The sequence below is a fragment of the Zingiber officinale genome, chromosome 2A, assembly GCF_018446385.1.
Source record: "Zingiber officinale cultivar Zhangliang chromosome 2A, Zo_v1.1, whole genome shotgun sequence".
NCBI lineage: Eukaryota > Viridiplantae > Streptophyta > Magnoliopsida > Zingiberales > Zingiberaceae > Zingiber > Zingiber officinale.
Genome location: NC_055988.1, coordinates 58,657,102 through 58,672,502, shown reverse-complemented (window position 1 = coordinate 58,672,502; position 15,401 = coordinate 58,657,102).

The following is a 15,401-nucleotide window of genomic DNA, read 5'->3' as shown; positions in this document are numbered from 1 at the left end:
GTTCTGATTCATACGAGGACAGTCCGCCTTCCAATGTCCTATCTGCTTGCAGATGAAGCACTTGTCCTTCGGCTTCTTCATTTCAGCTTTTTGTCCTGTACCCTGAGGTTTATTCACCTTCTTTGCTGAAAAGACCTGTTTCTTCTTCTTCTTGCCTTTCGACTTAGAAGTAGAACCATTTTCAGCATAGTGAATTTGAGAACTGTGACGAAATATACCTTCTGCTGCCTGTAGTTTTGTCAGAAGTTCCGCCAACGTATACTCCCTTTTATTCATGTTATAGTTCAGGTGGAACTGCTCAAAACTTCTGGGTAGCGTTTGGAGAATTATATTGACCTGGGTTTCCCCATCGATTTCTCCTCCAAGGACTTGCATTTTGTTCAGATAAGCCATCATTTTGAGGATATGATCCCTTACGGGTGTCCCCTCAGACATGGTGGCTGTCATTAACTTTCTCATTGCCTCTTGCCTAGCAGTCCGACTCTGATGCCCAAAGAGTTCTTTGAGATTGTTCATTATATTATAAGCAGTTGGTAAATCTTGATGCTAATGTTGCAATACATTTGACATTGAAGCCAAAACGTAACACCGCGCAATCTCATCTGATTTTACCCATTTCTTATGATACTCAATCTCCTCTGGGGTAGAGTCACCATTAGGTGTATCTGGGCATACCACTGACAGTACAAACTTATAGCTTTCAACAGTTAAGACAATATCCAGGTTTCTTTTCCAATCTATATAGTTGTGACCAGTAAGTCTGTTCTCTTTCAATATAATGGCCAGTGGGTTGAAAGTCATCCTAAGAATCATAAAATAAATTTTGGTTAGGACTCTAAATTTAGAATAATATTGATTCCTTCAACAATACTATTTAAATTTACCAACACCTCAAAACATCGTGAATATTACATGTCACGTTAGCGTGGACGTATACAAATTCAACATTTGTAAGAGGAAGATGTAACCCATTAATTTTATTATCCTGTCATCCTAACTTTATGACAAATAAAATTAATAGTTGGTTTTCCTTTGGTTACACAAAACAATAGCAGTGACTCCGTTGGGGAGGATACTATTGAATGCGTCTAAGTGTATACCATTACTTGATACTTAGTCCATTAAATAGGATTGTGCCCCTTCAGTTGGAGAAGATCAGACGCTCCTAAATAATTTCCTATAACCATCCATAAAGGAAGTTTGATTTAATGATTCGCAACAAACCCATCCGTTGTGGAGGGAGACACTCAGAGCTAACACGCAAGCTTGTTGCATCACTTACAAACCAGTAATGGAGACCGTGGAATTTATTTAAAATCCCTCTCCCACTTAGTTATTTACGGTGAGGAATTTTAACCTATGCTAGCATACATCACATGCACACATACATCACAGTAAATCAAAGCAATAAATATGGAAATTAATTTTTCAACTATTATGACCTTTTCTGTCACTATTCTCCATATGCTCCAACCCTAGCTGCTGCCATCTTTAGCCACCGCTATCGGGTCGAGTTGTCGCATCTATCTTACTTCTTATTCCACTGTGCCTCTGGTCCTCCAATAGCACCATGCCTTGCAAAGATACGATCCACAACAAATATAGAATTTTACATATATCGATCCTATATTCCACAAAGGAATGTACATATATTCTAGATCGAACAAAAAAGTAAAATTCTAAAACTAATACAGCTCCTGCTGTATTTGATACATACAATCATGCACACACAAAATAATGCCCTTGACATGTCCAAGGGTCCAATCACACACAATATCTAAATGCCATAATAGTTGGAGCCTGCAACCACAAAGTTAGCACATCCTACTATTATCCTGCCTAAATTATGTATGACATGTGCATAATTAATTTGAAAACCAAAACACACAGAGGCAAACCCTGGCTCTGATACCAATTGTTGGTTAGTCCTAGGAAGATCGTACCGGTTTCACTGTATAAAAATTTTGTACAAGTGTCGAACCTTTCCTAAATAACCTATTGTGTTCTTTAGAAGTTAAATTAGGAATCGCAAACGGAACTTAACATTATTGATTCCAAATTTAACTTATATGTTCTTAATGGTTTAGACTTGGATTGCAAGCGGAACTTAACATTATTGATCCAAATCCAACTACATTATAAATTCAATTAAATATTAATTTCCAAAATTGGCTTCCAGGTTAAACATGGCGAGGCACAAGACCTTCTTGGATATGGGAGCAACCACCACTTCCTAGACAAAACCTTTTAAGGAAAGCTAATATTTAATTTCCTTATATAACTCTAGGTTTAACTAAAAAGAACAATCGAATCACAAATTCGAAAAACAAAAAAACACAACTTCGAACCAAACCCGAAAAACTAGAATCTATTGCCTCTTGTGTTTGGAATTCATACAAAGAAAAACAACTAGCATGATGCGAAAGAAAATTACTAGTTATACCTTCTCTTTGTATGCTAATAACCTCGAGATCTTCTGCCGTATTCCTCGCCTCGCCTTGGACGTCATGTGGGCGACGATCCTCCAAGATGAACACCACCCAAAAGAGCTTCTCCTCCTTCTAGTATTCGGCCACCACCACCAAAGAGAAAAAGAGAGCAAAGGGAGAAGAGACGGAGAGAGGGTCGGCCACCAAAGAGATCACCAACAAGAGAATAAGAATTGCTATCTCATGAGGCCTCATCTCCCCTTCTTTTATATTACTTGCCCAAGGTAAATAAGGAAAGACTTTTTACAAAAATTAAAATCTTCCTCTTGTTTTTCCTTTTCCCTTTTAATTTTTCTTTTTCTTTCCTCTTGATTGAATCAATCATCAATCATGATTTGATTTAAACTTTGATTGGCCGACCCCTTGCTTGGGCACCAAGCAAGGGTGACCGACCACATCATCAAGTAGAAATGTAACGACCTAACTCCTGGGTACTAAGCTGTGAGCCGGATCGCTACATTAACTACTGATGCTACTGTGCTGTACTGTGCGGAAACTGGGTAAAATAAAGTTTTACTAAACTATTGTAGTTGCCTCTGTTAACTCTGTGAGAGTGAGATTTCATATCCAACTACCTTCTAGATATTCATAGCTATACTGAGGAGGTGAAACTGGAGCTTTGGATCGGTCCGTGGAACGATCCACTGACACCCACGCGAACACTGGCTGGATCGGTCTGCCGACCGATCCAGCTGCTCACTGATCGGTCGGCTGACCGATCCTGGGAGATACAGTAAGCTACTGTATCCATCTGGATCGGTCGGCTGACCGATCCAGGAGAAGGAAAAGCACTGGATCGGTCTGCTGACCGATCCAGGTTCTGATAGTCTGATACGAAATCAGAATTTCTGATTTCCAGCACTGATTCGTGCCAAAAATCGCATACAAAAGTTCTAGACACATGAAAACACTCTAGCATGTAAATACTAACATTCTAAACATAATAAACTAAACAAGACATAGTTTATTAAGCTGTAACACCTAGTAACAAGACTAAGTCATAAAACTAGGCATGTTAAGTACTAAAACTGAAATAAAAGCGTATAGATCCCAAGGATCTTTATTCCAAACCCCTTGCACACACACATCATCGTAGCATCGCCCTCCAGCCTCCGCTAATCCACTTTTCTTTTACCGGTATCTGCAGTATAAGAAAAAGTAGCATCTGTAAGCTAAGAAGCTTAGTAAGAAACCATCTACCTCACAAAAACATGCAACGATGCGATTATGTTTTTAAAACATGCTGTTTGAAAACTGAACTGAGCATGGCAACATGGCATGGCATATAAAAGCATAAACTGGAACTGAAACATGTATAGCATATAAATTGAACATGCTTTAAATTGAACATGGCATACTTATAAGCTGAGCATGAAACTGAACTAGTCATGCATATATCTAAATCTGTACATGAACTCAAATCATGTAAACTGAACCTGAACTGAACTGAAAGCTAAATTAGTGTTCTCATCACTAGTTTCAAATTTGAAAACTATACATATAATAGATGAAAATACTAAACATGCTGCTGGGGCCCTAGCATCTGTACTTACTGTGTTCCAATCCAGCAGGGTTACTAGGTTATCTGAACCTAGGGACGACTGTGGGAGTCCAGCCCATGGATATCTGATCCAAATACAGTGCCAACTGAATAAAAGTAAAATACTGAATACTGTTTTATTTTACTTTGCTGTTCTAGGTTATCTGAACCTAGAGGCTACTGTGGGAGCCCACCCAATGGATATCTGATCCATATAGCTGTAATAACTAATAATAAACTGAGTAAAATATTTCTAATACGTTTTACATGCTGTTAGGACGCCTACTGGTGCATCCTTCTGAACTAGGCATTCTACCGAATGCTTGGTGTGCACTGAGAGCACACCCTATAACTGAAAGCTGTAAAACTACTAAACTAACGCCAAAACTAACAAGCGAGAGCAATTATACTGCAGGTGAGGGGTTTCTTACCTCAATCGCAAGGTTTTCTTATAATTCCTTTCGCTAGAAATTCCGGTGAAGACAAATTTCTCGACGATTCGCTCGCGTCCACGTGCTCTACTCGCGGAGGGAACTTCCTTGTGTTGAAATCGTTGCCGGATGGTAACCTTGGGACCTTAGGAAGAAAGCCCTAGCCTTTCCTTGATGTGGCGTCGAGAGAAGGAGGAAGAAAAGGAGGGGGCGGCGTGAATGGTCTCGGTGAAGAGGGATTTGCCGAACCAAAATAAAATAACCCAACTCCATCTTAAGTTTATTATTTATATTAAGTGGTTTAATAAACCCAACTCTAATATAAATATATTTGGTTCTCCTTTCTTTCAGCACGGCCCTGCTGGGTTCACCGGTTACTAAACTTATCCGTAAACCATAGGTCTCGGGTTCAATTCCCGCCTAAGCTATTTTACGGTTCCAATTATTTTTGCCACTTCCGCTACTCGGAAATTTCCGGAAAAATATCTAAAAATTCCACAAAAATCATAGAATAATTCTAAAATAAATTCGGGAATTTTTCCGGGCTTTACAAGAAAAGAAAATATTTTTTTTATAAAATTTTATAAGAAGAAATCCTCTTATAAAATTTTACAAGCTCTCTTTCAAATTTCCCAATGTGGATGTTAAAAAGGAAAGTTTTAAAAATTAAAACCATGTTTTAAAATTTAAAACTTCTCTTCTAAAAATTTCCTTTTTTAACATGTTTACAAAAATAGAAAATTTTAATTTTAAAACTTCTCTTCCTTTTTCTAAAACCATGAGGATGGTTAAAAAAGGAAAGTTTAAAACTTTTAAAACTTTCTATTAAAACATGTGGCCTAATTCAAATAAGGAAAGTTTTACATTTTAAAATGTCTCTTTTAAAAGTTATAGTTTTCTACAAAGAGAAGATTTTAAAAATTCAAAACACCCCTTCAACTTTGAATTATTGTGGCCGGCCCCCTTTACAAAGTTTGTGGCCTACCCCCTTAAGAGAAGATGGTGGTCGACCCTTGATTGGTCACCAAGCCTTGGACCGACCCTCTTCTTAGACACTAAGAAGGGCTTTATATGGATGGACTTGAGCCTTTAATGAGGCTATGACAGGGACCTAGAGGAGAAATTGGTTTTGACCTTCCGATGAGCTTGAGTATCCCGTGTTCGCCCCGAACACACAACTCAAGTCCATCAATAATAACTCATTCCACTAGAGAGTTATTATTGCACTACCGCACCAATCCCATATTACATTATGGACTCCTTCTTATCATGAGTGTGTTAGTCTCCCTGTGTTTAAGATAATGAATGTCCACTAATTAAGTAAGTTACTGACAACTAACTTAATTAATATCTAAGTCCAAGAGTAGTACCACTCAACCTCATTGTCATGTCGGACTAAGTCCACCTGCAGGGTTTAACATGACAATCCTTATGAGTTCCTCTTGGGGACATTCTCAACCTAGATTTACTAGGACACAGTTTCCTTCTATAATCAACAACACACACTATAAGTAATATCATTTCCCAACTTATCGAGCCTATTAATTTATCAAGTTAAATCTCACCCTTTGATAAGTTAAAGAAATAAATACTAAATATATGTACTTGTTATTATATTAGGATTAAGAGCACACACTTCCATAATAACTAAGGTCTTGTTCTTTTATTAAGTCAGTATAAAAAGAACTTACCTAAAATGGTCCTACTCAATACACTTAGAGTGTACTAGTGTAATTTATTAGTCAAGATAAACTAATACCTAATTACACTACGACTATTCCAATGGTTTGTTCCTTTCCATCTTAGTCGTGAGCAACTATTTATAATTTATAAAGAACTGATAACATGATCTTCTGTGAGTGACACCACACACTATGTTATCTACAATATAAATTAATTGAACAACTACACTTACCAAATAAAATGTCGACATTTGACCAATGTGATTCTTTTATTTCAAAAATAAATATTTATAAAAGCTAGACTTTTAGTATATACTTTAACAGTGTTTTCCTTAGAAAGGAAAAAGGAAAGTTTGTCATTTTATCATTATATGTTGATGATATGCTAATAGCTAGAAGTGACATAGAGTGTGTGATAGAAGTCAAATGTTGGCTTTCATCGCAATTTGACATAATAGATATGGGAGAAGCAGAGTACATTTTAGGAGTGAAGATCATGAGAGATCGATCAAAAAAGCTTTTGGGTTTGTCTCAAGAAGCTTATATCACTAAGATGCTACAACACTTCAATATGTCAGATTGCAATGTCGAAAAGATGCCTATAGCGAGAGGTATTGTTTTGAGCAAAAGTATGTATCCCAATAGTCCTGAGGAAATAGCCGAAATGAAGAAAAAACCACATGTCAGTGCTATTGGTAGTTTGATGTACATTATGTTGTGTACTCGTCCTGATAGAAGCTATGCTGTTGGCTTAGTTAGTCGTTTCCAGTCAAAGCCACGATCGAGACACTAGAAAGCGGTGAAGAGGATATTCAGATATCTCAAAGGAACAACGGATTATTGCCTCTGTTTTCAAGGATCAAATATGAGCCTAAGTGGCTACACAGATGCAGATTGGGCAGGGGACCTTGATGACAGAAAATGCACATCTGGCTGTCTTCTTACTAAATGGTGGTGCCATTTCATGGAACAACAAGAAGCAGGCTTGTGTAGCCTTGTTGACAATGGAAGCTGAGTATGTGGCTTGTGCAGCAGTTGTGCAAGATGCTGTCTGGCTAAAAAGGTTTTTGAAGCATCTGAATATTGCTGAGGACAGTGGGAGTTCTGTTACAGTGTACTATGACAATTAAGCTGCAATAGCTTTTTTTAAGGATCCAAAATATCACAGCAAAGGCAAGCATATAGAAATTAAGTATAATTTTGTAAAGGATATTGTTGATAAGAAAAAGATAATTCTTGAGTACATCCCTACACGAAATATGCTTACTGATCCTTTTACTAAGCCATTGACTAAAGAGTCATTTCATGGACATGTGCAGTCTTTGGGATTTCGAAGAATGTAACTTATTGTGAAGACATTTTGATAAATAAAAAATACCATAATTTATTCAGTGTATGTGTCTTTGTTACATTCGAATAAAAGTCTCGATAAGCATGTTGACAGATTGAGATTGATCCACTCACATGGACAATCATCTCTATTTGTTAAGTACAAATATAGGTAAGACCGTTGCTTATGGGACAACTTATGTAGCTATGAATAGAGACATACCCGTAAGTTAAGGTCACCTTGATAATTGTATCAAGATGAGATTATTTATGTAATGATCAGAGTAAATGCACCCACCATTTACTAAATCTTCTTAAGGCTATATTAGAATTCATGTGTTGAATTCATGATTAGACATTAGGTATGTCTAGATCGAAATCTGTACGATGTTAAACTTTGAGAAAAACATGCGCTCTTTTTAGTAAAGAGAATAACATCGTAGCAGGTGATTCATACCACATGTGCTATGACGATAAGAAGGGTACTAGGAGAATGGATCCCTGCTTCTCTACTATGTGAGATCCTTGAGTGACTGCTACTTTAACATGTTTGCTATTGGCTATGGATGATTCGGTCTATGGAGTATAACTAGGAAAATGACTAATTAGAATGAATAGATTCTAGCTAAAAAGGAAGATTAAGATTGATTTACATCTATGACATTTATTTACTGGTACCAGTTACATTTTTAGTTTAATACATAAAATATAATTGTGAATAATTTGTTTGATGGGAGATGTTGAACATGCTCTTGACATATAGTCAATATGAAGGATTAGAGATGTTCATATTGATGTAAATAATTTAATCTGGGGTAAAGGCAAGTCATTTATGTCTCTGATTCGTTCAATGGAGCAGCTAAGTAAGGTATGACAATCTTCTTAGCAATTGGATGCTCACTGTGCTTGCTATCACATGAACCATTTTTCCTAATGTATGGAATGGATGTTCTTATTTGATTTTTGTGACTAATTAATGCTCTGGTCTTCATGACTTGATCATCATAAAGTCTATGTGACTTATTTGGTCATTGTGACTAATTAATTTTGCTCTGGTCTTCGTGACCTGATCGTCAAATAGTCTATGTGACTTATTTGGTCTATGTGACCAATTAATGTTTGATTTTGGCATTATGACATGATCACTTTGTAGTCTATGTTACTGACATGGTCTATGTGACCATATAACCTTATGGATTAACTTGGACGAGTGGGAGATGTTGGACGTTGAGAGGAGACGAAGGGGTGTTGCTTCCCCTTCATCTCCCCTTTCTGCAAACGTCAAGAAGATGAAGGGGCATCCTTTCCCCTTCGTCTTCCTCTTTCTTCTTATAAAAGGCATCCAAGATAAGATCAATAAGGAGAAAATGAGAAAAAGTATTGGAGGTGATCAGACAGAACGACCAAAAGCGTGAGGTGATCGTGTGTGAGAGAAAGAGAATGTTCTGGGCTCTGGGATTTGGTTTGTGAACCTTGAAGCACTTTCCGATTACTCGTTGATCCTGTCCGAATCGCTGAACCAACGGACACTGGGCACGTGGCGCTCTCCTAGTCGATGACGTAGGTCTCCGTCTGGTCGCACGAACCTCCGGCGAACCTGCACAGAAGTCGGGCCGGGAAGGGGTTCCCAGTGGCGACCCTCCGACGCTCAAGTCAGGCAAGCAAACAGTGAAAAAGTGGCTCCAAAAATATCAGTATGCGTACCTCCGGCGAAGGGTGAGGACCCTTTATATAGAGCTGTGAAGAGGCTCGAGCACACATACCGAGGTACATACGTGTCCTCTGTCTATACCTCGGTATGGGCTTGTCAGAAGAGCTTACCTGACACCATACTACTACAGTCCGAGCACATCTATGATGGGACAACGGGATCCTCTGTTGTAAGATCTTGCGTATGGCCTGGTCGTTGAATATACCCGCTGTCAGGAGATGTTCCCCCGATATTTCCTTTGTCCTTTTGTTTCTTCTGTTCCCGCGCCGAGCGGCCAGCCACTCGGCAGGCATAGGCCCGACCGGGCATCCTTCCGTTCGGCAGGGCATCCTTCCGTTCGGCCCGGCATGCTTCCGTTCGGCAGGGTAGCCTTCCATTCAGCCCGGCATCCTTCCATTCGGCAGGGCATCCTTCCGTTCGGCTCGGCATGCTTCCGTTCGGCAGGGCAGCCTTCCATTCAGCCCGGCATCCTTCCGTTCGGCAGGGCATCCTTCCGTTCAGCCCGACATCCTTCTGTTCGACAGGGCATCCTTCCGTTCGGTCCGGCATGCTTCCGTTCGGCAGGGCAGCCTTCCATTCAGCCCGGCATCCTTCCATTCGGCAGGGTATCCTTCCGTTCGGCCCGACATGCTTCCGTTCGGTAGGGCAGCCTTCCATTCAGCCCGGCATCCTTCCGTTCGGCAGGGCATCCTTCCATTCGGCCCGGCATGCTTCCGTTCGGCAGGGCATCCTTCCGTTCGGCCCGGCATGCTTCCGCTCGGCCCAACATCCTTCGTTCGGCTCGAACACGGGGTTGACCTCCACGTGTCTTTAACCCTCCGCCCATGAGGGTCCCCCGTCCTTACCACCGGATCACATGCCTCCCCTTCAAGTCTAGTCGAAGGAGGCGCATAGTCCGACTGACTGGATGCCCGTAGTGTAAAATATCGGAAAATAGGCGAATATTAATAAGGGAATTTTTTTTTTTTTGAAATTTTTAGAAATTTTTCGGGAATTTTTCGGAGCTCGTACGGACAAGTTAACGGGGATAAAAACGGGGCCCGGAAAAGCCTGTTTAGGCTACCCCGTTTATGTGAGGAAATGTTTATATTTACATTTCCTTTTCTTTATTTTCTTTATTTTCTTTTCCTTCCGCCGTTCTCTCTTCCTCGCCGAAACCACACGCGCCCGAAGCTTTCTTCCTCAGAGCCCTAACCGCCGCCCTCTCCTTGCGATTAAAGCCTCACCGACCCCTTCCTCTTCTCCTTCTTCGTCACCGAGCACTTCCTTTCTCCCTCTCCGCAGTCCAGTAACCTTCTTTATGCCCTAGCAGTCGGCGACGCACGGAGCCGCGCCTTTCTCCCTCAGCCTTAGCAGTCGTCGTCGCACGGAGCAGATCCTCTCCTTCTTTGTGTTAGAGCCGGCGCCACTGCCGGCCACCCCGTGCCCTAGCCGAGCCCTTGCTGTGGAGTTCACAGCCGCCGACGCCGATCGCCACCTTATTGCCGGATTGTACCTTTGTTCTCTACCCGACGGTGCCGCCGTTTTCCCCTCTTTTCCTCGATCACCTCCGCACAAACGAATCACGGCAGAGCATTTCCTCACCGGTCTCTCTTGATCTGCCCTTCCCTGTGCCATAGCCGCTAGCCACCGAGCACCTTCGATTACTGCCACCGTGCCCTAGCTAGCCACCGGCGTCGCACGGAGCAGCGTCGCCTCTCGCTGTGCCGCCTCTCCGCTGTTCTTGATCATTTCTTCTTTGTGGTGAAGTTAGGTCACAGTTGGGGTAAGTTGAATTCTTGGTAAGGAATTTTGTGTTATGTAATTGGGTATCTTGATTTGGTGATGTTCACATCTTATTAATCTGACAGTGGGGAAAAGATTTTCCGTAGGGTTTGCTTTACTGTGGATTTATTCTAATTCCAGCAGTAACCATCTCTTGGCGTTGGATCAGTGATTACAGCTGTGGAATTTAAGGTAAGGTTTAGGGTTTTTGATCTTCGTTGTAGGTGATTGCTAGTTGTGTTAGCAATACTTGTTAATTTAAGTTTAGAAATAAATCTAAAGGTGTAATTAGGGTTAATGAAACTAACCCTAACTAGTCAGTGGATTAGAAATTAGTTTAGCTATTTGTTTATAATTAAATTAGCTAAACTGTGCGATTTAACACAGGACTTTGACGCGAGACGAGTATCTCGGAGTCAGATTGGACATTTCTATTTTCGGAGGCGGGTACTTTTGACTTATTGTCTTTGATATGCTTAGTAATGAAAATAATATGTTGCATTAATTGTGTTTCCTATTTATTTCGGTTAATCACTGCCCAATACATGTTACCTGTTTGATTGATTGTTTGATTTCATCTCGTATTGGTCTTGTACCTGATCTATCATGCTCTTGGGTGGTGATATAACCACGTTTCACATGTTCAGGACCTAGGTTTGATACCTTATTGATCAGTATATCTTGATATGATTCATTCGCTTTTGTGCACATTATGATATGTCCAGAGGTTGGATTAGTATATTACCATGCTTAGTGACATGCACCATTTGCATGATCGCATGCTGTGCGATAGATTGCTCCATTATTGTCGAGCACATTGCCGTTTCCCATCACTTTGCTCGTGTGGACCTCATGGGTAGCGAGATATAGCGGTAGCACGTCGGTTTGACTCTTCCTGCTCCGTTGATCCGCTCAGGGGTAGTGTGTAGCACGTTAGAGATCCCTCCCGTACCGGGAGTTGAGAGCATACGCCCCCATTTATGATTTGGGGTAGAGCGTATGTATCCGACATCCCGTCCCACCGATCACCATCGAGTAGTGTTGAGTGCACTGTCACCCTACCCACTCGGTCCCACCATTGTTGGATGACTGGCGTCAGGGGTGACCATGACATTGGCATCATATGCATGATGCATTTATTGTTTGTGTTTGTGTTTGTTGCACTTATATGCTGCATATTGCTTGGATACCTTGATTGACATGCATACAGGTCTGCTATACCTTTCGGACTGTTTGTCCTTTTACCGGGTCCTGGTTAGTACAGATTCTCTCCTGTCTTCTTCGGTTTGTAGTTACCTTTATCTTTATCAGGAGACTGTACGCATGATTAGTGCTAGGTGTTATTTCTTTACTTTGCATATCAATTGTACCTGCTGAGTGTTGGACTCACCCCGCCTCCATTGTTGTTATTTTCAGGTTGATGCTGTCAGGAGGGAGTTCCAGTCGCTAGTCCCCACAGCACGTAGTGCTAGTCCTCTGCTGGGTTGAGTTGTTATTTTATTTTAGTTTTTTTTTTCTCTATCAGACTTTGTTTTAGTCTTGTTTTGGATTTTTCATATGGATATTGTATGGAATCCTTTCGTTTGATGGACCTTTGATATGATTTGGATTTTATTCTACTATATGCCTGCTTGGACGGCAGAAGAGGTGGGTTCGTCGGTTTTGAGCTTTACGAGTGTAGTGGAGTAGGGTGGATTTCGAGTCAGAGTTTTATTGTTTTGTTTACTATTTTATTAACTGCGTGGTTGTGGCAGCCAGAGGCTGAATACTTATATAAACTGCGTGGTGATTGATTTTATTTACTGTTTTTATTCCAGCCGCCTGTGGCTGAGGTATTTATGTATGTAGAAAGTTTCAGATTGTCCGTCGTACAGGGGAGATGCTGCCGAAATTTCTTCGGACAGGGACTCCTCTGGGGCGTGACACGTAGTGCCGAGCGGTGCATCCAAGAAACCATCCTCCGCTTCTCGTTAATCGCCTCTCATCCCACCTCTCTTGCGTTTTGCAAGGGATTTCTCACGAAGTATTTGGTGTTTCCCTTCCGCTCGGCTAAAAATGTAGCGTTCCGATTTGATAGCAGAGGTCGCTCGCTAGATGCCGATGAAGTACCTTTGAGTACTGGATCGAGCGGAACGTAGAGACGGTTGAACGATATTGATGGCGCGTTCCTTGGGACACTTGCAGTCCTTGTTATTGCTCTCTTCCGCTCGGAGGGTTTATAGACGCCGGCTCGTCTCTCGATTTTTAACGTTGGGGCTCGACGGTCTTCCTCTCGGAGAGTTTATAGACGTCGGCTCGTCTCTCAATTTTTAACGTCGGAGCTCGACGGTCTTCCGGTCGGGAGTTTATAGACGCCGGCTCGTCTCTCGATTTTTAACGTCGGAGCTCGACGGTCTTCCGCTCAGGAGTTTATAGACGCGGGCTCGTCTATCGATTTTTAACGTCGGAGCTCGACGGTCTTCCGCTCGGAGGGTTTATAGACGCCGGCTCGTCTCTCGATTTTTAACGTCGGAGCTCGACGGTCTTCCGCTCGGACGTTTATAGACGCCGGCTCGTCTCTCGATTTTTAACGTCGGAGCTCGACGGTCTTCCGCTCGGAGGGTTTATAGACGCCGGCTCGTCTCTCGATTTTTAACGTCGAAGCTCGACGGTCTTCCGTCGGATGTTTATAGACGCGCTCGTCTCGATTTTTAACGCTCGAGCTCGATGGTCTTCCGCTCGGGCGTTTATAGGCGCACGCCTCTCAATTTTAACGCGGGCTCGACGGTCTTCCGGGACGTTTAGACGCCGTCGTCTCGATTTTAACGCCGGAGCTCGGCGGTCTTCCGCTCGGGAGACAGCGGCTCGTCTCTCGATTTTTAACGTCGGAGCTCGACGGTCTTCCGCTCGGACGTTTATAGACGTCGGCTCGTCTCTCGATTTTTAACGTCGGAGCTCGATGGTCTTCCGCTCGGGAGTTTATAGACGCCGGCTCGTCTCTCGATTTTTAACGTCGGAGCTCGACGGTCTTCCGCTCAGGAGTTTATTGACGCCGGATTGGCTCTCGATTTTTAACGTCGGAGCTCGACGGTCTTCGGCTCGGGAATTTATAGACGCCGGCTCGTATCTTGATTTTTAACGTCGGAGCTCGACGGTCTTCTGCTCGGGAGTTTATAGACGCCGGCTCGTCTCTCGATTTTTAACGTCGGAGCTCGACGGTCTTCCGCTCGGAGGGTTTATAGACGCCGGCTCGTCTCTCGATTTTTAACGTCGGAGCTCGACGGTCTTCCGCTCGAAAGATTTATAGACGCCGGCTCGTCTCTCGATTTTTAACGTCGGAGCTCAATGGTCTTCCGCTCGGGAGTTTATAGACGTCGGCTCGTCTCTCGATTTTTAACGTCGGAGCTCGACGGTCTTCCGCTCGGGAGTTTATAGACGCTGGCTCGTCTCTCGATTTTTAACGTCGGAGCTCGACGGTCTTCTGCTCGGAAGATTTTTAGACGTCGGCTCGTCTCTCGATTTTTAACGTAGGAGCTCGACGGTCTTCCGCTCGGGAGTTTATAGACGCTGGCTCGTCTCTCGATTTTTAACGTTGGAGCTCGACGGTCTTCCGCTCGGGAGTTTATAGACGCCGGCTCGTCTCTCGATTTCTAACGTCGGAGCTCGACGGTCTTCCGCTCTGAAGATTTATAGACGCCGGCTCGTCTCTCGATTTTTAACGTCGGAGCTCGACGGTCTTCCGCTCGGAGGGTTTATAGACGCCGGCTCGTCTCTCGATTTTTAACGTCGGAGCTCGACGTTCTTCCGCTCGGGAGTCTATAGACGCCGGCTCGTCTCTCGATTTTTAACGTCGGAGCTCGATGGTCTTCCGCTCAGGAATTTATTGACGCCGGCTCGTCTCTCGATTTTTAATGTCGGAGCTCGACGGTCTTCCGCTCAGGAGTTTATAGACGTCGGCTCGTCTCTCGATTTTTAACGCCGGAGCTCGATGGTCTTCCGCTCGGGAGTTTATAGACGCCGGCTCGTCTGTCGATTTTTAACGTCGGAGCTCGACGGTCTTCCGCTCGGGAGTTTATAGACGCCGGATCGTCTCTCGATTTTTAACGTCGGAGCACGACGGTCTTCCGCTCGGACGTTTATAGACGGCGGCTCATCTCTCGATTTTTAACGTCGGAGCTCGACGGTCTTCCGCTCGGGAGTTTATAGACACCGGCTCGTCTATCGATTTTTAACATCGGAGCTCGACGGTCTTCCGCTCGGGAGTTTATAGACGTCGGCTCGTCTCGATTTTAACGCTCGGGCTCGGCGGTCTTCCTTCGGACGTTTATAGACGCCGACTCGTCTCTCGATTTTTAACGTCGGAGCTCGACGGTCTTCTGCTCGGACGTTTATAGACGCCAGCTCGTCTCTCAATTTTTAACGTCAGAGCTCGACGGTCTTCTGCTCGGACGTTTATAGACGCCGGCTCGTCTCTCG